The 21,529-nt window shown below is 38.7% G+C and overlaps 1 non-coding gene and 1 pseudogene across 1 annotated transcript; one reads left to right on the forward strand and one right to left on the reverse strand.

Annotated features, from left to right (window-relative positions):
• The window catches only part of LOC100339615 (sorting nexin-1-like), a 140,522-nt pseudogene extending 131,339 nt beyond the window's left edge, over positions 1 to 9,183 (reverse strand).
• Positions 9,184 to 13,014: 3,831 nt separating this feature from the next.
• LOC127485240 (small nucleolar RNA SNORA55) lies at positions 13,015 to 13,149 on the forward strand. Its single transcript, XR_007912379.1, has one exon. It is a non-coding gene; the product is annotated as a small nucleolar RNA SNORA55 (small nucleolar RNA).
• The last annotated feature ends 8,380 nt before the right edge of the window (positions 13,150 to 21,529 follow it).

Below are 21,529 nucleotides of genomic sequence, written 5' to 3' on the forward strand. Positions count from 1 at the left end.
ATTGAACAGGGCAACTGTCATTCATTTGTTGCTTCACAACAAATTAATAAGAATTAAGGTACATTTGTTTATTTTATGTTTTTAATGTTATCTGACTTAGAATAGAGGTCTACGGATGGAAGAAGCAGTCTCTTACCTCAATTAATACCTCCAGGAAGATGAAAGCATTTGTACAACTTCACGTGGTCAATTACAGACAGATCTGCCCTGGGACCCAGGTCTGCCTATAGTTTTTCAGTGTGTGTGGGGGTGTTCAGTGAGGCTGAGAGGACAGAGAGACAGAGAGAATGAAAGAGGATTGTGGATAAGAAGAAAAGAGAGGAAGCAGAGAAATTTGTTAATACCAGAGAATGAATATGAAGAAAGGAATAAAACTAAAAAGCTCATTCTTGTTCATGATTGCAAGTGTAAATTAAGAATTCCCTTTTATCCACAAAGCAGTGTTACTGTAATAAATCAGGAACTATTGCATAGGTGTACCCAGGATTACACAATGAAGAGGGTTCAGTGATTATTGAACCATGACAAAGTCCTCATGCTAATGAATTACATTCCTCAAAACCTTTGTCACATCAATCAAAGGACTCTATCTCTGAATGGGCACGGAATGCTAACATCTGGTTCACCAAATAGATATAACAGTTTCATCCAACCCAAAGCCTTAGTCAACACTTTATCCCTCCCTGTTGTCGGATGATCCGACTTTATCCTTTCTCTTGCCTTGCTGCTGCTCAATGAAGGAGAGAACTCTCTGAAAGGTGTTGAATTGAGTGGCATCTAAGAGATCTGGGACATAGAAAGCATTATTGGAAGCAAATGATTTAGAAGGCTCTGAATACCCACTTTCTGTACAAAGTCCCGATAATCTGAAGGCCTTCAGTAGCCTTCTGAGAGAAGATTGTGAAGAGACTATAAATTACCAATAAATAAGAGAAGTAGCTAGTTCCCAAAAGCTTGGTACAGGATGCTACATTTTTTTTGTCATTTCATAGTATTTTCTATTTCATAGAAGAAAGGAAAAACAAAGACTAATATCTGTAACATTATGATTTGTAACACACTTTTTTTTATTTCCTTATATCTTTTTCCATTCTGTCTGGGAAGTGAAATGACAGTAGGAGTGTGTCAGAATATGTATGAGATATTTATTTTGTTACAAACTCAGTGTTTGCTAAGTTGGGTCAAAGGCGCAGTAAGCATTTATTTTGCATCTTCAATGTTACTTTATCTGCTGACTTGGCATTGTTCTCAAAGTCACAGACAAAGGTTAGGATTCATTCATTTTTAAAATTGTAAGATGTGGGTCAATCACCAGGTCCTTCCAAATCTAATTATCTGTCTCTTCTTTTACTTGATTTATTTTTTCTGATTTCCCTTATTTCTTATTAATATTGTCACCCGTCATAATCAACTGCATTTGATATCTGTGGGCTGTTTTGGCTGTCCCTTTTCTCCTATATTCTCTCCCTAGATGATTGATTCATAAAGCAGGTTGTCATCCTATAATGTCTCACATCTGCCCCACTCCTTCCTAATTCACTGTCTCTACTCTGAACCAGATTGCTGTTAGCTTTCTTTTTCCTGGAATTAGTACAAGATATATACTTCCTTTAAATAGTTAAAGATCAGTACTAATTGTATTATTCTGCAGCTGAAAAACTTTCAGTAGTATGAAATAATTAAAAGAAGCAAATGAGAAAAGGGAGAAAAGAAAGTGGGACAAGAAGAAATGGAAGAAAAAATAAGAGGAAGAAGAGAAAAAGTAGAGGGATGTTGCCAATGAAATAGAAAAGATAGCTAAGAACTTTACTGTGTATTAAAAATTGAACATGAAGTTGTGGTACTTCAAAGGATGGTGAAACTATGTTCTATGCAATTGTTGTGAATAATTGCTTTAAAATATTTGTTAGATTTTAGCATTGCAATGTATACCAAAATAAGATTCAGACCAATCAAAATGTTGAATGTAAAAAAATGAAGAATACTTGAAAAATATCAGACATAATTTTCTAATATCAAGATTACAAAAGTCAAGGTATAAACAAGGTCAAAGAATGAATAAACGGATCTGGCTAAAAAGCCCATGAGAGTTTCACAGTCATGGAGAGTCAAGACACTGTGGCAAAAAAAAAAAAAAAAATGAACTAAATGAAAGATCTCTGTGAGTGAGATCCCAGTGGAAAGAACGGCCCATCAAAGAAGGAGGTACCTTTCTCAGAAGGGAGGAGAGAACTTCCACTTTGAATATGGCCTTGTCTAAATAAGATCAGAGTTGGTGAACTCAAGAGGCTTCCATAGCCTTTGCAGCTCATGACAAGAGCTCTGGTGATTATTGACGTCACAAATAAGAGTGTCAATTGTTAAATCAACAACAGGAGTCACTGTGCACCCACTCCCCATGTAGGACCTTTGTCCTTAATGTGTTGTACTATGTAAATTAATGGTAAAACTACTACTCAAACAGTACTCTATACTTTGTGTGTCTGTGTGGGTGTAGTCTTTTGAAATCTTTACTTAGTATATACTAAGTTGATCTTCTCTATATAAAGATAATTGAAAATGAATCTTGATGAAGAATGGGATGGGAGAGGGAGTGGGAGATGGGATGGTTGCAGATGGGAGGGAGGTTATGGGGGGAAAAGCCGCTATAATTCAAAAGTTGTATTTTGGAAATTTATATTAAATAAAAGTTGAAAAAAGATTGAATATAATGAAAACATTAAAATCTAATCATCAAATATATGACCAAATTCAAAAGCAAATGATCATCTAGTAAAAGCTATTTTCAAAGTGTGAGTAGGAAGAGTGTGAATGTCTTTAAAGAATCAAAATATCTCAAAATCATCAGGGAAAACAAAACACCAAATAAAAATTTGGCAAAGATTATGGAAAAGGAATAAGAGAGGGAGGAGATGTACAATTTGGGACATGCTCAACTGGACTTGTGCCAAATGGTGGAGTTAGAAACATGCCAGGGGATTCCAGTACAATCCCATCAAGGTGGCATGTACCAATGCCATCTCACTAGTCCAAGTGATCAATTTCAGGTCACAATTGATCACACTGATAGGTCTAAGAGTCAAAGGGATCACACAAACGAGATTAGTGTCTGCTAATACTAACTGATAGAATTAAAAAGGGAGAGAACAATCCAACATGGGAAGCCGGATACACAACGGACTCATAGAATGGCAGATGTCCTAAACAGCACGCTGGCCTCAGAATCAGCCCTTAAGGCATTCAGAGTTGGCTGAAGAGCCCATGAGAGTATTTTAGGCATGGAAAACCAAGACACTCTGGAAAAAAAAAAAAAAAAAGAAGACTTAAATGAAAGATCTCTGCAAGTGAGATCCCAGTGGAAAGAACGGGGCCATCAAAGAAGGAGGTACCTTTCTCTAAAGGGAGGAGAGAACTTCCACTTTGACTATGACCCTGTGAGAATAAGATCGAAGTTGGCGAACTCAAAAGGCTTCCATAGCCTTGGCAACTCATGACTAGAGCCTGGGGAGATTACTGACGCCATAAACAAGAGTGTCAAATTGTTAAGTCAACAACAGGAGTCACTGTGTACTTACTTCTCATGTGGGATCTGTCCTTAATGTGTTGTCCAATATGAAGTAATGTTATAACTAGTACTGAAACAGTTTTTTAGTATTTTACACTTTGTGTTTCTGTGTGGGTGCAAACTGATGAAATCTTTACTTAATATATACTAAATCGATCTTCTGTATATAAAGATAATTGAAATGAATCTTGATGTGAATGGAATGGGAGAGGGAGCGGGAGATGGGAGGGGTGCGAGTGGGAGGGAAATTATGGGTGGGGGGAAGCCATTGTAATCCATAAACTATACTTTGGAAATTTATATTTACTCAATAAAAAAAGGAAAAAAAATAAAAATAGGTACATGACCTGAAAGATGAAAAGATAGCCATCAAATTTATAGTATTTTTTCTCTGTATTCTGTTCCATTTTTCATGTTTATATATCTCTCTCTTCAAGATCTGTCATATTTTTCTAGTTTATATTTTGCCTTGCATTTAATAATCTAATCCACTCACCATTTATTTCATGTTCTCTCTAAGATACAAGTGTGACTCCAGTAATATTTTCCCTGCTTCCTAGACTGTAAGTTCTCTGTGGTTGGGAATGATAAGGTGCTCATTTTCCTACACCCTGCCACATGTGGTGAGTGTATGGAACACAATCTTCAGGATAGGAGAGGTAAAGGGGGAAATCAGAGAAGTTTTGAGAGTGGAGGTATCCTCTGTAGTTAGCCTAAAAGAATCAAAATATTTTCAAGATACTATTAATTTTTCTTTTGTGGATCTCCTTTGCATTGAACATAGCTTAGAGGCAAGGTAACGCGGCTTAAGAGAAAGGTTCTGAAGAAAGACAAATGAGCTGACACTATCAATCAGTTAGTCACTCTCAGCTTTGGTTCCTCATCTATGAAATAGATTACTGATTACAACTTGCAAGGTCATTGGGAAGATAAAACCCATGCTTCTAAGACTATCAACATTCCATTTCTTTCTTAGGACTTAATTTTTCTGTTATTTTAGGAGGAACATAGTATTCCTTAGCCTGTTATTTCTGAAGTAAGGTAAAAAATGTGGTGTAATGTGTGTGATAACACCTTGTAACATGGGGCAGTTTCTAATGACATAAAGTACTATGAATTTAATTTTTGGTAGATACTAAGTATAAATGTCTTATTATGATTTTTCAGTGAACATTGAATGGAAGTGATGTTTGGATGAGTCACAGCAGGTTGAGATAAAAAACAAAACTAAATGTGAAAAGGATAATTAAATTTTTAATGTGTTGAAATCATTTTTACTTGGGCCATGCAAAAATGAGTTTGAGTTTCAGCTTTACTACCATCTCTGTGCAACCTTGGGTAACTTACTTGCCCTAATTAAAACTTGGTTTTTCCACTTTTCAAGTTGGGATTAATAACCCTCTCACAGCAGGGGCATCCCCAGGACTAATGAGATAAGTAAATAAAAGCATACGTCACGTAGATGACATTTGACAAATGCTGCTTTTCTTTCCTCTCAGCCTAAATAGCCAGCCTGATTTATCATAATACTTCAGAGTATTTAGGTGTTTATGGGACTTGAATATGATTTCTTTAAGTGTCCAGCTAGCTACAAGGGAGTGACTTAGGCCCCAGGGAGAGTAGACCTGGCTTTTAACATTGCATTTGAACTTGATCCTCATGTTTATAAAGTGATTATTGGATCCATATGTGTCTTATGATATACAACATAAATCTCAACACATGTTAAGTTAGTCATTTCAGTTTTTTTGCCATCATTTTGCTCTTGTAAAGACTAAACATTGTATACTAATTTCTTTGTTTTGGGGGGCTCTCAGTTGTTATCTCTGCCTACTTTGTAAATTTTGTGAGCTGTAAAATGTAGTACTTTATATTCATAGGAAGTTTATTCCCACTGAGAGTATTTAAGTTAAATGTTTTTTTAGTAGTCCGGGAGGGCAGATGCTGGCAGTAAAACAAAACATTTGGAATTTTAAAAATAAGCAGTACATTTAGAGCAATTATATAGGGATGTTATTAGTGATTGAACAGAGAATTATAGAATAATATATCTAAGGTGAAGAACGCTAATTACTGCAGCAGCAGTGTTTCCTATTTTTTTGTCCTTGAATAAAAGAATGCTTGTATTTAGGATGAATAAAGCATGACTCACCACATTTGCAACTGTTTATTTAATGTAACAGGATATAGTGGAACTCTGACATTACTACTTTGTCATTCAAACTGTTAGTTAAGAGGTAGGATTCCAGCCTGGTTATATTCTCTTTAGATGTAATCTTGAATGAAAAGAGGCAAAATCCCTTTCTGCTGTGATAGAACACTCTCCACAAACCGTCTTTCCTTCCTTCCCTTGACTATGGATATGTGGGTTTTCTGTTTATTTTGCCTATGCATCTTGGGTCCTGACTTTTCACTCTAAGAAGAATATAGTAATTAACCAACTTGTCTTAACCTCAGATTTGTTTCTGCTTAGAGAAAAAAATAAGTTTGTTTTGAGTCTATGAGTACTCAGTCCATTTATGTATAAGTTTGAATAGGTTTACCCTCATTTCAGAGCTGACGAAACGGTGATACAAAGCTCCTCTCCTCTCCTCTCCTCTCCTCTCCTCTCCTCTCCTCTCCTCTCCTCTCCTCTCCTCTCCTCTCCTCTCCTCTCCTCTCCTCTCTTCTCCTCTCTTCTCCTCTCCTCTCTTCTCTTTTTTAAAGATTTATTTATTTATTTGAAAGGCAGAGTTACAGAGAGGCAGAGAGAGAGAGAGAAAGAGAGAGGTCTTTCATTTGCTGGTTCATTCCCCAGATGGCTGGAACGGCTGGAGCTGTGCTGATTGGATTGGAAGACACACCAATTGGAAGCCAGGAGCCAGGAGCTTCTTCTGGGCCTCTCACAAGGGTGCAGGGACCCAAGGTCTTGGGCCATCTTCTACTGCTTTCCCAGGCCATAGTGGAGAGCTGGATCAGAAATGGGGTAGCCGAGTCTCCAACCGGTGCCTATATGGGATTCTGGCACTGCAGGTGGCAACTTTACCTACTATGCCACAGCGCTGGCCCAAAAAGAGTTTTCATAAATTATCCCACATATTTATCTTATGAGTGAGTTGAAATTATAACCTGGGTCTGAGTAGCTGCAAGCATAAATTCTTTCTAATCCAAGAGACTACTGGAGTTTTACTTTAATTTTCTAGTGTTCTCAAATGGCTACTTTTATGAATAAGACATGTAAAAGTAATAGTTAGCTCCTTTTTTATAGTGACAAAGTAGGAAATACAGGTGGAAGAGTGGGCTTTCATGGGAGATATGAGGGCTTGGTTTTTAGAAGGCTTTGTCTTCGGTGTTTGTCTTATACCAAGGTAGAATTGAAAATATGGGACCTAATATCCAGAGACAGAGAGATACTAAGATGGCAGATGGAAGTTCAAGAACTATAACTTTGACAAAAAATATGAGGCGCTTACAATCTTTGGGGGAGTGGAACTAAGGGAAGATTGATTTAATATTTGGAAGTTCTACTTTGGGGAAGGCGGACATACCCAGCACATCCACGGGGCTATGTCATTAGGGAATACAGGTAAGAGTCAGTCTAGTTACTTAAGGTTTGCTGAATCACTTGGAGAGCTAATAGGGGATGGATGTCCAGTGGGGTCAGCCTGGACGTGTGTGAGTGTGTGTGTGTGTGTGTGTGTGTTATGTTTACCAGATTGCCAAGTCTAGAATATACATATAGAAATTCCTATCTCATAGGCAACTAATGCTTATGAAAATCAACCATATGTCTTTTTATAACTTAAAGGGGTCTGCTGTTGACTTGAAACTTGAATGAAAAACATTTAAAAATATTTTATTGAAATGATTTGCGGCTAGCAAATGCATTCATACAATGCAGTCTTCCTTAGAGGATCCCAATTTGTCTCTCTGTGGTGGCTGAATCAGCATTTCCAGGGCAGTTGACAAACTCTTACTCTCAAACCTGGCTTTTTCTGTGGGAAACAGCGTGAGGGAAAGGCAAAAACATTCTTACACTTCCTGGAGGTAATACTTCCACATGTCTTAGATCTGAGGGACAGCTGACAATTTCATGGGCAGACAGGAGAAACACACCTGTTAAGGTACATGGTTTTTAAAGTAATCTTCGCTTCCTCAGATGACAAGGAATGCTTGTTGTTTTGTCATCAAAAAAGGAAGCTGATTTACATGCAAGTAACCCTTGTTAAAAGGGATTTAAGGAAGCTAGACTCTTGAGAAAAGCAGGCAACTGTGAAAAGAATATCTCCTGCTTACCTTTTTTAAAGCCAACAATTATGCCCAAATTGGGCTGGGATTAGAAAAGGTAATCAGTTGTAATAGAGTTGATATACGGGAAGGGGAGAGTTTGAGTCATTCCGAGATAAACTGCTTATTATGGATCCTTTTCCTTGCTCATCTTTATCTTCCCACCCAACCCGTACCTTTACACGCTGGTGGGGTGAGGCAGGAGAGACTTTGGAAGTACTCCTTAGACAGGCTTTTGTATGCATTGTCCAAGGCTCAGGGCTTTCTCATACGGAGGCTTTCCTGCTTTGTTATTAGGTCTAGTGGCAAAGAGCCTCATTGTCACCAACTGACCCAAGCTGCAAACAGGTCATCTCAGATGGAGGCTTGCTGCTCCATTCAGAGGCTGCTGAGACTTCCAGATGTTGAAGTGAGATGCAAATATGGGGAAACACTTGCATTTCCCCTGTTTCTTTGCCATTGGAAGAAACGGGGATCTATCTGATGACTGAGTTTGTGAGCATGGTGGATTCTTTTCACAATGGCAATTGTAAAGAGTCTCCTTGTGAAAGCAATAATTAATTTTCTCTGAATATTACTACAGTTTAGGGAGAATTAGTATTTGTCATGCTTTCCCTTCACTTATGCTTAAAAACAGGTAACTGGAGTGGGACTTCGAAGTATAATCTTGCCCAAAGGCTAAACTTGCTACCTAATGACACACTCTTATTCTTCCTTATTGAGGCAGTCTTGCACTCATTATCTCCAAATTAGTTTCCTTTTCTCCATTATTATTCATCTACCTCCTCTGTTTTCATTTGGATTTTTCCAAGTGAACCATGACAAAGCGTTTTTGTGAGTTTGTGTGTCTGTGCAACAGTTCATCTGTGTGTGAGTGTGACCCCTACTCATGCCCCTCGTTTACCTTAGGTGTTTATTTAAGCCAAGGCAGTGGAAAATTACCAACAATCTTTGGTATTGATTGCCTCGTAACGATCCCACATCAATCCATGGAGAAAAGTGTAGCTGGAGGTGGAAGAGCAAGGGGCTGGCATTCGGTGGCAAGGTTTGACTCATCAAAGCCACATGCAAGCAATTCAAACTCAGAGTAAAGAACTGAAAATAGTACTTGAATGGAGATAATGAGTGTGTTTGATCGTAAGTGTAGTTAAAACTATAACATGTTCTATCAAAAGAGAAGTTTTACACACCTCTTGTGTGCTATTATGTCCAATCAGACATATAAAACGTGAGAAAGACAACACGTGGCTTTCTTTGTTCAGACCAAGGCTGTAATCCCTTCCTTCCTCCACACCCCTCGTACCGCTCAGTCTTTCCTGAGTCTCAGTTTCCTCATCGACAATAGAGTCCATAACACAAGCATCACAAGTATGTGGCAAGGATGAAGGGGAATAATGTTAAAACTGCTTGATACAGTGCCTCTTAGATTGTAGACAACCAATTATGTTAAAAATCGTCCATAATTCTAAAATCCATTATAAAAAACTCAGAGAGTGGAAAGTTTTGTTAAATAACCTGGAAATAATAGCTCAGATGGTTTCCCACTCTACTGCTGTTACTTACTTCAGCTTCCAAAGGAACCTGCAATTTCAGAAGCTCAGCAGGTGTTTCTGTACTATAGAAGGTGCTTCACAGTGTGATCTTATCAAATACTCATACAAACAATGAGAAGTCTCCCTATTATTTCCATTTTGCAGTTGAGAAAATGAAAGCTTAGAGAGATTTAGTAACTTCTCCAAGATTCAAAAGTGGTGGATATGTACTCTATAGAATACTTGTTTTATATCTTTGTGAAATGAATTGTTAAGAATGATATGCTATATAGTTTTCATGATATATGATGATTTTAAAATTTACTGTATATGAGTAAAATTGACATACTTTCATTTGATTATTGTTTAAAGCCATTGCTTATATTCATGCTGAACTATGGTGTTTTACTTTCTATTTACTGTATTCTTTATTTAGTGGAGCATTAAGTCTCTGAGTATAATGCAAATTAAAAATATGCTATCTCAAAAATTAAAAAGGGAAGGAGAGTGAACAGAAGGGAACTATGATTATATTCTTAGAATTGTATCTATAAACTATGTGAAATCTCTTCTCTTTATATTAATATAAAATATTAAAAAAAGTAAAAAAAAAAAACTAGAAATAGAACTTGATGTGATTCATCAATGCCGCTACCGAGTATATACTCAAAAGACATGAACTCATCATATCAAAGAAATATTTGCTTCACTATGTTTATAGATGCACTATTTACAACAGCCCAACTATGGAACCAGTCAAGGTGTCCATCATCATGTGAATGGTTAAAGCAAACAGATAAAGAAAATTGATCAATAAAAATTCCGTAGTGGAATATAATCCAACTCTAAAACGAATTCCTATCATTTGCTGCACAATGATTTGAAAAGGACTATATCATGTAGAGTGAAATAAGCCATACACAGAAAGATAGATACTGCAAGTTCATTCACACATGTGGTAGCTAAAGTTGAAAAAAAAAGTTCTTAATCTAGACACAGAATGTTTATTAGAAGAGGCTGAGAGGGGTGGGAGGGATATAAGGAATTTGGATTTAAAAAATAGAAGGTAGAAAAAAATAGAAGGTAGACATGGTTAATTTATTGTGAATTGAGCTGAAATAAACATGGGGTACAAATAACATATGCTGATTTCATTTTGTTTGGGTAAATTCTCCAGAGTGGGTTACCTGGGTTCCAGGAGAGATCTATTTTCAGATTTCTAAGAAATCTCCTGGTTGTACACATTTACATTCCAGCAGTAGATGTGGGTAACTTTTCCCCTACATCCTTGATGACATTTATTATTTTTTGATTTTTTGATAATTGCCAAAAATTCTACCTGGGGTAAGGTGAAACTTCATTGTGCTTTTTATCTGCATTTCCCTTATGGCTAGTGATCCTGAGAACTTTTTCATGTATCTGCTGACCGTTTGTATTTCATCCTTTAAAAATACCTGTTCATGTCTTTTGCCAATTTCTTAACTAGATTATTTATTTTGTTATTGTGTTTCTTGAGCTCTTTATAGATCCTGGAGATCAATCTTTTAACAGTTGCGTAGTTTGCAGATATTTTCTCTGATTCTGTCAGGTACCTTTTAACTTTGTTGATTGTTTCCTTTGCAGTGCAGAAGCTTCTTAGCTTGATGTAATCTCATTTGTGTGTTTTCCCTTTTATTGTCTGTACTTCTGGGGTATTTTCCAAGAAGTCTTTGCCTATGGCAATGTCTTGCAGAATATACCCAGTGTTCTCCTCTAGTAATTTGATGGTATACAGCCATAGATTTAGATGCTTGATCCATTGTGAGTTGATTTCTATATAAGGTGTAAGGTAGGAATCTTATTTCATACTTCTGGATGTGTAGATCCAATTTGCTCTATAACATTTGTTGAAGAGACTGTCCTTTCTCAGGGATTGATTTTTAGCTTCTTTATCAAGGATTAGTTGATTATTGTTGCATGAACTAATTTCTGGGGCTTATATTCTCTTCTATTGGTCTATATGTCTAGTTTTTTTCCAGTACCAGGCTGTTTTGATTATAATTGCCTTGTAGTAAATCTTGACATCTGCTATTGTGATGCCTCCATCTTTGTTTTGGTTGTATAATATTGCAGGCCGGCGCCGTGGCTCACTAGGCTAATCCTCCACCTTGCAGTGCCGGCACACTGGGTTCTAGTCCCGGTCGGGGCGCTGGATTCTGACCCAGTTGCCCCTCTTTCAGGCCAGCTCTCTGCTGTGGCCTGGGAGTGCAGTGGAGGATGGCCCAAGTCCTTGGGCCCTGCACCCCATGGGAGACCAGGATAAGCACCTGGCTCCTGCCATCGGATCAGCGCGGTGCACTGGCTGCAGTGCGCTGGCTGTGGCGGCCATTGGAGGGTGAACCAACGGCAAAGGAAGACCTTTCTCTCTCTCTCTCATCTCTCACTGTCCACTCTGCCTGTCAAAAAATAAAAAAAAAATATTGCATTAGCTATTTGGGTCTCCTGTATTTCCATTTGAATTTTAGCATCATTTTTTCTAGATCTGATCCTCCTAATTTTACATCTTGTATTCTTTGCCCTGCAGTTGAGCAGGGTGAGGTAAACTGACTTGTGCATGAGACAAGAAGATTAAAAGACTTCATGCATGCATCTCTATGTGAACTGTGATGGGGAGTGAACAGGTAGAGTGGACTGAGTGTAGAAAATTTATGGGCAGAATCTGGCATTGTGGTACAGTTGGTTAAAGATGCTGCTTGGGATGTTCACAAGTATGGGCTACTCTGCTTCCTATCTGTTAATGAACCTGGGAAGCAGCAGATGATGACTCAAGTACTTGAGTTCTTGCCATTCACATGGAAGACTCAAATGGAGTTCCTGGATACTAGCTTTAGCTTGGCCTAGCCCTAGAGGTTCCAGTCATTTGTGGAATAAACCAGCAGATGGAGATATTCTCTATCTCAGTCTGTCTGTCTGTCTGTCTGTCTCTCTCTCTCTCTGGAGCCAACATTGTGACTCAGTTGATTAAGCCACTGCCTATAACACTGGATCTTATTTGGGCACCAGGTCAAGACCCAGCTACTCCACTTTCTGATCCAACTCCCCGCTAATGCACCTAGGGAAGAAGCAGAAGATGACCCAAGTAGTTGGGCCACTGCCACCCATGTGGAAGAACTAGATGAAGCTTCTGATTCCTGGTTTCAACCTGGCCCAGCCTTGGCTGTTGCAGCCATTTTGGGAATGAACCAAAAGATGGGAGATTACTTCCCTTCCCTTTCTTTCCTCTCCCCTCCCCTCCCCTCCCCTCCCCTCCCCTCCCTTCCCCTCCCCTCCCCTCCCCTCCCCTTCCCTTCCCTTCCCTTCCCTTCCCTTCCCTTCCCTTCCCTTCCCTTCCTTTCCCTTCCCTTCCCTTCCCTTCTCTCCATCTCTCTCTCCATCTCTCTCTCTCTCTCTCTCTCTCTCTCTCTCTCTCTCTCTCTTTCAAATAAATAAGTAAATCTCAAAGAAAATTGAAGGGCAGATGTGATGGTTTTAATTTTTTGAAAAGAAAAAATATTCTTTTTTTAGGCCCTGTAATTATTCATGAATGTCTGCAGGGCAACATCAGAGGAAGAGAATGTGCTGAGAGTGAAACAAAAAAAAACATATTTTTAGTTTGAAATGCTTAATTTCTAAGCACCTGAATCTTTTACAGTCCCTGATGCTCTATGATGGTATGGGGATGGTTGGTGCCACGACATGAGCAGAAGAAATCCAGATAGATTGTTTTCCATTCATCTTGGAGCCTGTTTATGAAACTCTGCTATGTTAAAAAAATACTAAATTTCTGAGTTAATTAAAGAACTCAATGTCAAAAAAATTCAGTAGAGGCTGCCATTTTAGCTTAGTGGGTTGGACCATAGCTTGTCATGCCAGCATTCTATATCAGAGTGCTGTTCTAGTTCCTGCTACTCCACTTCCAACCGAGCTCTGTACTAATGCACCTGGGAAAGAAGAGGAAAATGGTCTAAGAACGTGAGTCCCTGCCACTCACGTGGGAGATCTGGATAGAATTCCAGTCACTGGTCTTCGTTCTGGCCAAGTCCTGGCTATTGTGGCCATTTGGGGACTGAACCAACAGAAGAAAAATCTCTCTCTCTCTCTCTCTCTCTCTCTGTAACTCTGCAGTTCAAATAAATAAATGCATATTTAGAAAAAAGAAAATAATAAGGTGCAAGCTAACATAGTAGCTTGGGGGACTTTGTTTTCTGGATAGTATTTTTCCTAAAATGAAAGATATTCCTGGGGCCGGCGCTGTGCTGCACTGGGTTAATGCCCTGGCCTAAAGTGCCGGCATCCCCTGTGGGGCGCCAGTTCTAGCCCCGGCTGCTCCTCTTCCAATCCAGCTCTCTGCTATGGCCTGGGAAAGCAGTAGAAGATGGCTCAAGTCCTTGGGCCCCTGCACCCATGTGGGAGACTTGAAAGAAGCTCCAGGCTCCTGGCTTCGGATCGGCGCAGCTCCGGCTGTTACAGCCATCTCTGGAGTGAACCATTGGACGGAAGAGCTCTGTCTCTCTGCCTCTCCTCTCTCTCTGTGTACCTCTGACTTTCAAATAAATAAATAAATCTTTAAAAAAAGAAAGATATTCCTTATTTTAAAATCAGTTTTCTGGTTTGTTCAAAGATTAACTTATATGTTTTTATTATAAGGCTGGACTTCTAATTTTTTTCATGTCAAGATTAGTAATTCTTTCTCAGGTTGATTCTGTCCTTCCCTGTTGATATGGATCAAATGTAAATCTGGGTATTGTATATTCAGTAGCCTCTTTGGGACATAAAATAGTTCATTCTCATTTACAAGGACAGTCACTTATTCCAGCTTCTTTCAGAAAGAATAAAACATATCTCTCTTTGTTCAGGAGGTGATTTGTTAGTTGGGAGTGTGACAGCGGAACAGGAAAATGTTGAGTGATTTCGTCATATCTCTCAGAAATCCAGTGTAATGTTTTTGGCTTACTCCTCTCTCATTTTAGATTTAAACCAATATTTACTTTTGAGAGGAAATTCAGCTCACATGTATCTGCCTCAGTTGGCTTTTATTGATAGGAATCAGGAAATTACTTTTGACCATATTACAAAAGGACTAAAGATCAAGAGAGTTTTATGTTCCAGGCAATAACAAAAGAAGATAAACGTTATCCTTAAGTGTATTCCAAGACAAGAAGGGCAAAGACTGAGCAAGTTTTAAGAATTACTAATTGTTTTATTTTGTCACATAGCTAGTGCAATTTGTTCTTCCATTCAGATTATCACATGTATAGGAGTTAGTAGAATTTGTTGAAGCAATTCCAGTTATAAATGCTAAAGGCTTACTATAAAAGGGGAAAAAATTGTAATAACACCTTTGGTTTTGATTATTTGTGCTATTTAAAATAAAAATGGTGAGTGCATGTTATTTACCTGAGGAAGCTCATTGTTTTGATGTATATTTTCCTAAAAAATAAAGAATTTGGAGAACAGAAGAAGATATTTTTACATTTCAAAATAAGATAATTAAATTATTCTTCACTATCTTCTGATTTGATTAATTCAAGAAAGAGATTATTTCACAGAACATATGTGCTACATTTTCTCATCTACTGTGTTCATCTAGCATTTTTCTATGGAAAGTGCTCTTTTTTAAAGATTAACTGTTCTTGGCTCTCTTACTAAGACTTAGTGTCCTTGGTCTAAATAAGGGCTCTCATTAATTGTGGGGATTATTGGGAACCACATTACCCAGGCCCAGGGACAGAAAAATAACTTGGTGCAGAGGGGCAGGTACAAAATTTGGTAACTTTTTGGGGTGATTCGTTGCATGCAGTAGAAGTCCTGGATCAGATGAAATAAGGAGTCAAGGTACTTGGTGCCATGAAAAGCTGAGCGTAGTGCCAGTCCTGTTTCTAGTTGCCAATGACAGTTATCCAGGATCTGAAAGTCCGTTTTCTACGTGGTCCTGATTTGGAAAAGAGTCCTCAGAATTGTTGCCTCCTCTCAGATCCTGGAAGCACACAAGTGAAAGTCAAACTGTACTAGCACATTGTTGGCCAAAGATACTCCTCTGTGTAGTGATTCTCAAAGTGTGGTTCCCTTGACCTGCAGCATCAGCGTTACTTGAAAGACTGTTTGAAATGCAAATTTCCAAGTCTTGTCCGTGAACCATTCAACTATAAACTCTTGGAAGGAAGTTCAACAGCCATCTGGTGATTCCAGTGAATGCTAGGGTTTGACAATCACTGTTTGAAATTAGTAAACGCTTTTAGGATTTTGGTGGAAAACCATGCTATAGTTGATTACACTACAATGTGTTCATACTGCAAGTCTGAATTTCTGCATAATTCCCTGGATTTAAGTACTAGTTCTATGTGAGCAATTATCTGTAGACCACTTGTTTTATAGGAATGTGTGGATTATTTTTCCCAGGGGCTTCAACCTCTGACTTCTTGGTCAGCTTGTTCAGCTGAATATCTACAGAGTGATGGTTAGGCTGTATGGACTCTGTCTGGCATACCACTTCCAAAACAGTCAAGCTAGAGTAAGGAGGCCCAATGTGGAAAGGGTACTTGGTGATATCTTTCTATGATATTCACATGGCTATTGCTCCTGCTGTGTCTTCTTGCCTCCCTGACAGGAATTCTAATTCCTCTAGGGTCTGATAAGAGAGAACCTAGGTTTCTAAGAATCCAAAGATGTTGGGACAAAGAGTATCCCTTTTTCACTATGAGATTGTACAGTAATCTGTCTGGAATGATTTAAAAAAAAAAAACTAGTAAACTTACATCTTCCTTTTGTTGAAGTTTTGCTGAAATTTTCTTTTTTTTTTTTCTACCAACCAGAGGTTATAGCAAGTGGCTTTAAACCTTCTGTTTTTATACATATGCTTTGAGTCTACATATTTATGCAAAAGTCCCTTATCTAAAAAGCACACAATTATATGTGCTACTACTCTGGCAACAGAAAATCAGCCCTGACTGACTCCTGATCGACATATATTCACATTCTTCAGAAAGCATTCCAGGCTAAGGGATCACTTCTGGTTAGTTGGACCATAGCTACAAATTCCTGTATGATCATGTGCCTGGGGGAGGTATGGTTGTGCCACCTGTGAGCTCCAGGGATTTCTTTTAGCCTGGGCTTAACTCCAGCACTCTGAGCCCGTCTTGGCCTCTAGTTCAGTTAATAAGAGGAGAAGCATTTGCATACAAAAATGTTATCTGAACTGTGATACTGGTATTAGACAACCATCTGTTAGAGATAAACTTCTGGCTGGGAAAGGAGCCAAATGCTACCAGTGACCAGGTTAGGTAGAATCTAGTCAGTGGGCATGTTCAGTTGGAAACAGATACATGCAGAGAAAGCACTAGGTCCAATTTTATACCATATCATTTGATCAAAGAATTGAATACCAAGCTTGTAGCAGGGATAAATGTATTTGTTTAGGAGTTTAATTTAATCCTTACATCAATCCAGTCAGGTAGATGTTCTTATGATTCCTGTTTTTCACATGAGCAAACTGAGACTTAGTGAGGTTAGTTGATTTACTGAAAAAGAGCAAGTGAGACAGGTATTGCAGTCTAACCTATACTATTATTTTACCAAAATTGTTCTATTAACCATTATATCTGTAATTCAATCTATAGACTTAGTACTTTCAACTGCTTTATAACATTTATTTAAAAAGCTTCTGAGGTCAGTGTTTTGGTGCAGTGGGTTAGGCTACTGACTGCGTTGTGGGAATCCAAAGTGGCTAATGCAAATCCTGGCTGCCCCACTTCTTATCCAGCTCCCAGCTGATGCACCTGGGAAAGCAGTGGAAGATGGCCCAAGTTCTTGGGCTCCTGAACCCATGTCTCCAGGCTCCTGGGTTCAGCCAGCCTGGCCATTGCTGCCATTTGGGGAGTGAACTAGTGGATGGAAGATCTCTCTAAAAACTCTACCCCTTTCAACTAGCTAACTAAATAAATAAAGCTTCCTTTACTATTCTGAAAAAAATGCATGGATAATGTCACCTATACACAAAAATTTAAAACTCAAAAAATTAAATACCATTTAGCAACATAAAGGGGCAAACTATTGATAACAAAGTAACATGAAGAATCTCAAAAGCACTATGATGAGTTATTCAGGCACAAAATTGTACATTTTTTGTGATTCCATTATTCAATGTTGTGACTCTTCCTCGTCACTGCCGCCGGAGAATTAGGCAGGCTGCCCACAGCTTGCCTTGGCTGAGGAGGGGAGTGCGCCACCTGCCACTCAGCCTCCCCTAACCTCGGGGGACAATCAGATGCAGTGGGGAGCAGGATCTCACTTTATTGTAAAAGGGTGGTGTTTATATAGCTTAGGTACGGAGTGGATGTGGGCAAGGAGTGGGGTGATGTGATGCAAAAGGGTTTTATTACACCACCTCAATGATCCTTAGGCAAAAGCGCCCTGGGGCTGGGTCATTTACCGCCAGGGATTTGAAACTTAAAGACAGGTTTTCAAATTCAAGGCAGGCTTAGGAAATTCCTCTAGGCCTCTCCAGATGCAGCCTCCCCCACAATTCAAGAGCAGGCAAATTGATCAAAGGGATTCTAAATCATAATATTCATTGACTTTGGAGATTGTTAAATCTTCATGTGATATTTAGTACTTGGGTGTACAAACTCGTTAAAGCTCATCAAAATGCACATGTAGATCTGCATTTTTTGGTTATAATTATAACTTAATGAAAATGTCAGTGTGGAACTATAAGAATAGTATGCAGAAGAAATGAAGGTATTTTTAAAAAAGGTATATTCGTATGTTTGAGAGGCAGGGTTGCAAGAGAGGGAAACTCAGAGATCTTCCATCCACTGATTCACCCACTAAATGGCTGGGACTTGGTCAGGATCCTGGAGCTTCATCTGGGTCTCCAACAGGGCGGGGGCCCAAACACTCAGATCATCTTTCAGTGCTTTTCCAGGTACATTAACAGGGATCTGGATCAGAAGTGGGCAGCTGGGACTTGATCTGGCACTCATGGGAAGCCAGCATTGCAAGGGACACCTTAACCTGCTACACCACAATGCTGACCCCATAAAAGGATTTAAAAATAATACATGTTTCAATATATAAATATTTGAACTCATGTGTACTTGAAGACAATGAAGTTGTCAGATACTTGGATCTATTACAAATAAATATATGACATATTCACTTTGGAATTGGATATTGTCAAGACTTTAATCTCACATTTGGGAGAGATTATCTAGACATGTACACATAGGGATTCCTAGAATAGGACAACTTTAGTAAATGTAGACAGACACAATTTGTTGAATTAGGTTCAACAATATCATGAGCAGTGCTATTCTTCCCCCCACCCCCAAGAAGCTGGGTGTGGAGTGAAGAAAAAGAAATAGAGAAATCTCCTATCTGTGGGTTCATTCCACAAATGCCCACAACAGCTGGGGCTGGGCCAGGCTAAAGCCAAGAGTCAAACCTCCCACATGTGTGGCAGGGACACATCGGCTTGAGCCATCAGCTGTTGCCTCCCAGAGTTAATAGCCAGAAGCTAGAATAGAGAACAGTGTAGGGGTTCTAACCTTATAACAGTGTGGGGATTCAAATCCAGTTGTTCCAATGTGAGATGTAGGCATCCCAAGCAGTGTCTTAAGAGCTAAACCAAATACCAACCACAGTTATTGTTGTTGAGGGAATAATGAACTATTCTTGGAAATGTTCCCAATAATTCTCAATTTTTACAGTGATTTTTTTTATTTGACAGGTAGAGTAAGACAGTGAGAGAGAGACAGAGAGAAAGGTCTTCCTTCTGTTGGTTCACTCCCCAAATGGCCGCTACGGCTAGTGCTGTGCTAATCTGAAGCCAGGAGCCAAATGCTTCCTCCTGGTCTCCCATGCAGGTACAGGGCCCAAGCACTTGGGCCATCCTTCACTGCCTTCCTGGGCCAAAGCCGAGAGTTGGACTGGAAGAGGAGCAGCCAGGACTAGAACCTGGCATCCATATGGAATGCTGGTGCCGCAGGTGTAGGATTAACCAAGTGAGCCACGGTGCTGGCCCCTTATACAGTGATTTTAATTCTGCAAAATTAAATAGATAAACTGTGCAAAAATTAGTTTGTGCTTATATACAAAACAGTTGAGTTTCAACTTTGAATGATTTTACTTTGGGTTTTTTACCTAAAGGAATATTTAGATATTTAACTACTGTCTGAAGTGTAAGACATTTGTTCATTGTATAGGAATCTCTTCTCATTGTAAGGCATCTTGAATCCCTAGTCCTTCTCAATTAAATGCATGCAACACTCTGCTCAGTCATTATAACAGCTCCAAACCTCACACATGTCCCAAAATCCATAGGAAGAGGGTACTGGCTCTGTTGAGAGCTCTGCCCTAGACAGTACTACAAACTCAAAGATCCTTCTCCGTTGCTTCCTTGGGCCAGGTCTTTAACCATTTCCAGGTTTATTCAAAAATCCTTTTCTGTCTACTTAGAATCTAAAGGGAATTTTATATTAGAAAAATATGTATGTTTGTGTGTTAGTCTACTTGTCTATTTCTTTTCCTAAATTATGTGGCCCTGGAGATTGGAAATGGTTTTATATCTACCACCTGGTACATTGTCAGGCACATGCTTATTGGAAATATGCATGAATGGATTGATGAAATTATGAATGCAAATGTAAAATCTCCTGGGTTCACATGATCCTAGAACTGAATTCTTTCTTTATTCTATTATTTATTACACATACTATTATGCTAAATAGTTATGCTTTACTAGGATTAGAATAAACATTGAAAACAAGTTTTTAAAAAATAAGATTTTTTGAACATGATACTGACATTAAAAGGGTATATAAATATTTTTACCTAAATATCTCCATCTCATTTTATTTAACTGAAAATGAAAAAGTGATGAAAAATGCTGTATCATTCCCCAAACATCTCACTATTATGCAACAAACAAATGAAAATAAAATGGAAAGGGCCAAGATAACATAAGACAATCTGCGTTTATTTGAAAAGGCAAAACATGGTTCTCAAGATACTGCTCTCACTAACAGCAGACCCAAAGGGCATCCCTCTTTGCACCCAAAGCCTTATCTCAGATTTTACCTGTTGTCTATAAACAATCTCACAGGGCCTGCTTTCATAGCTGCTAGGGATGTGCATATGAGACCTTGCTAGTCGTGAGGTAGATTCTAAACTGTGAATAGATATTGTCTTATTTCCAGTCCCTCTTGGTTGCTATGAAGACTGGATGAGTTTCAGACCCTTAGTTCTGTGCAAACAAAGAGGTATAGTGTAAGTCTCCACCAGATCTTAGGCCAGCTATCATGTCTTTGCTCTGAAAATGTGAAAGCTGCATTCCTTGTTTTTATTTTTCTCATAAGGAAATGAGAACTATTAGAATTAAGATTTCCAGACATACCCATGCTTTGACATATGCTTTACTATAAATGCCTTCAAACCTGGTTTGGGAAAGCTAAAAGTATAGGCAAGATGCTTCATAATCTGTGGTATCATTTTTAGGGATGGTAAGAAGCTATTCTTGAGTATTATTCCAATGAAGTTTTTGCTGGGCATCTTGAGGACAAGTTGAGTGGATATTTTGAGACATTCTTATATTCAGATTAAGGTTAGGATATTCAAATGTTTCACTGTATTTTGGGAAATTTTCTGAGAAAGACTCTATATGTGTTTTAGAAGAGTAGTTTTAGGGTCAGCTGGGTATACTACAATATATACTTTAATATATAGTGAAAAGGTCAGCCCTTAAGGCACGTGAATCTGGCTGAAAAGCCCATGAGAGTATTTCAGGCATGGAAAGCCAAAACACTCTGGCAAAAACAAACAAACAAACAAACAAACAAACAAAAAAAAAAACCACCACCACCAACAACAAAAAAACCACCTAAATGAAAGATCTCCGTGAGTGAGATCCCAGTGGAAAGAACGGCCCATCAAAGTAGAAGGTACCTTTCTCTGAAGGGAGGAGAGAACTTCCACTTTGACTACGACCTTGTCTAAATATGATCAGAGTCAGTGAACTCAAAAGGCTTCCATAGCCTTGGCAACTCATGACAAGAGCCTAGGGTGATTACTGAGGCCATAAACAAGAGTGTCAAATTGTTAAGTCAACAACAGGAGTCACTGTGTACTTACTCCTCATGTAGGCTCTCTGTCC

Source organism: Oryctolagus cuniculus, chromosome 1, assembly GCF_964237555.1.
Source record: "Oryctolagus cuniculus chromosome 1, mOryCun1.1, whole genome shotgun sequence".
Taxonomy (NCBI): Eukaryota; Metazoa; Chordata; class Mammalia; order Lagomorpha; family Leporidae; genus Oryctolagus; species Oryctolagus cuniculus.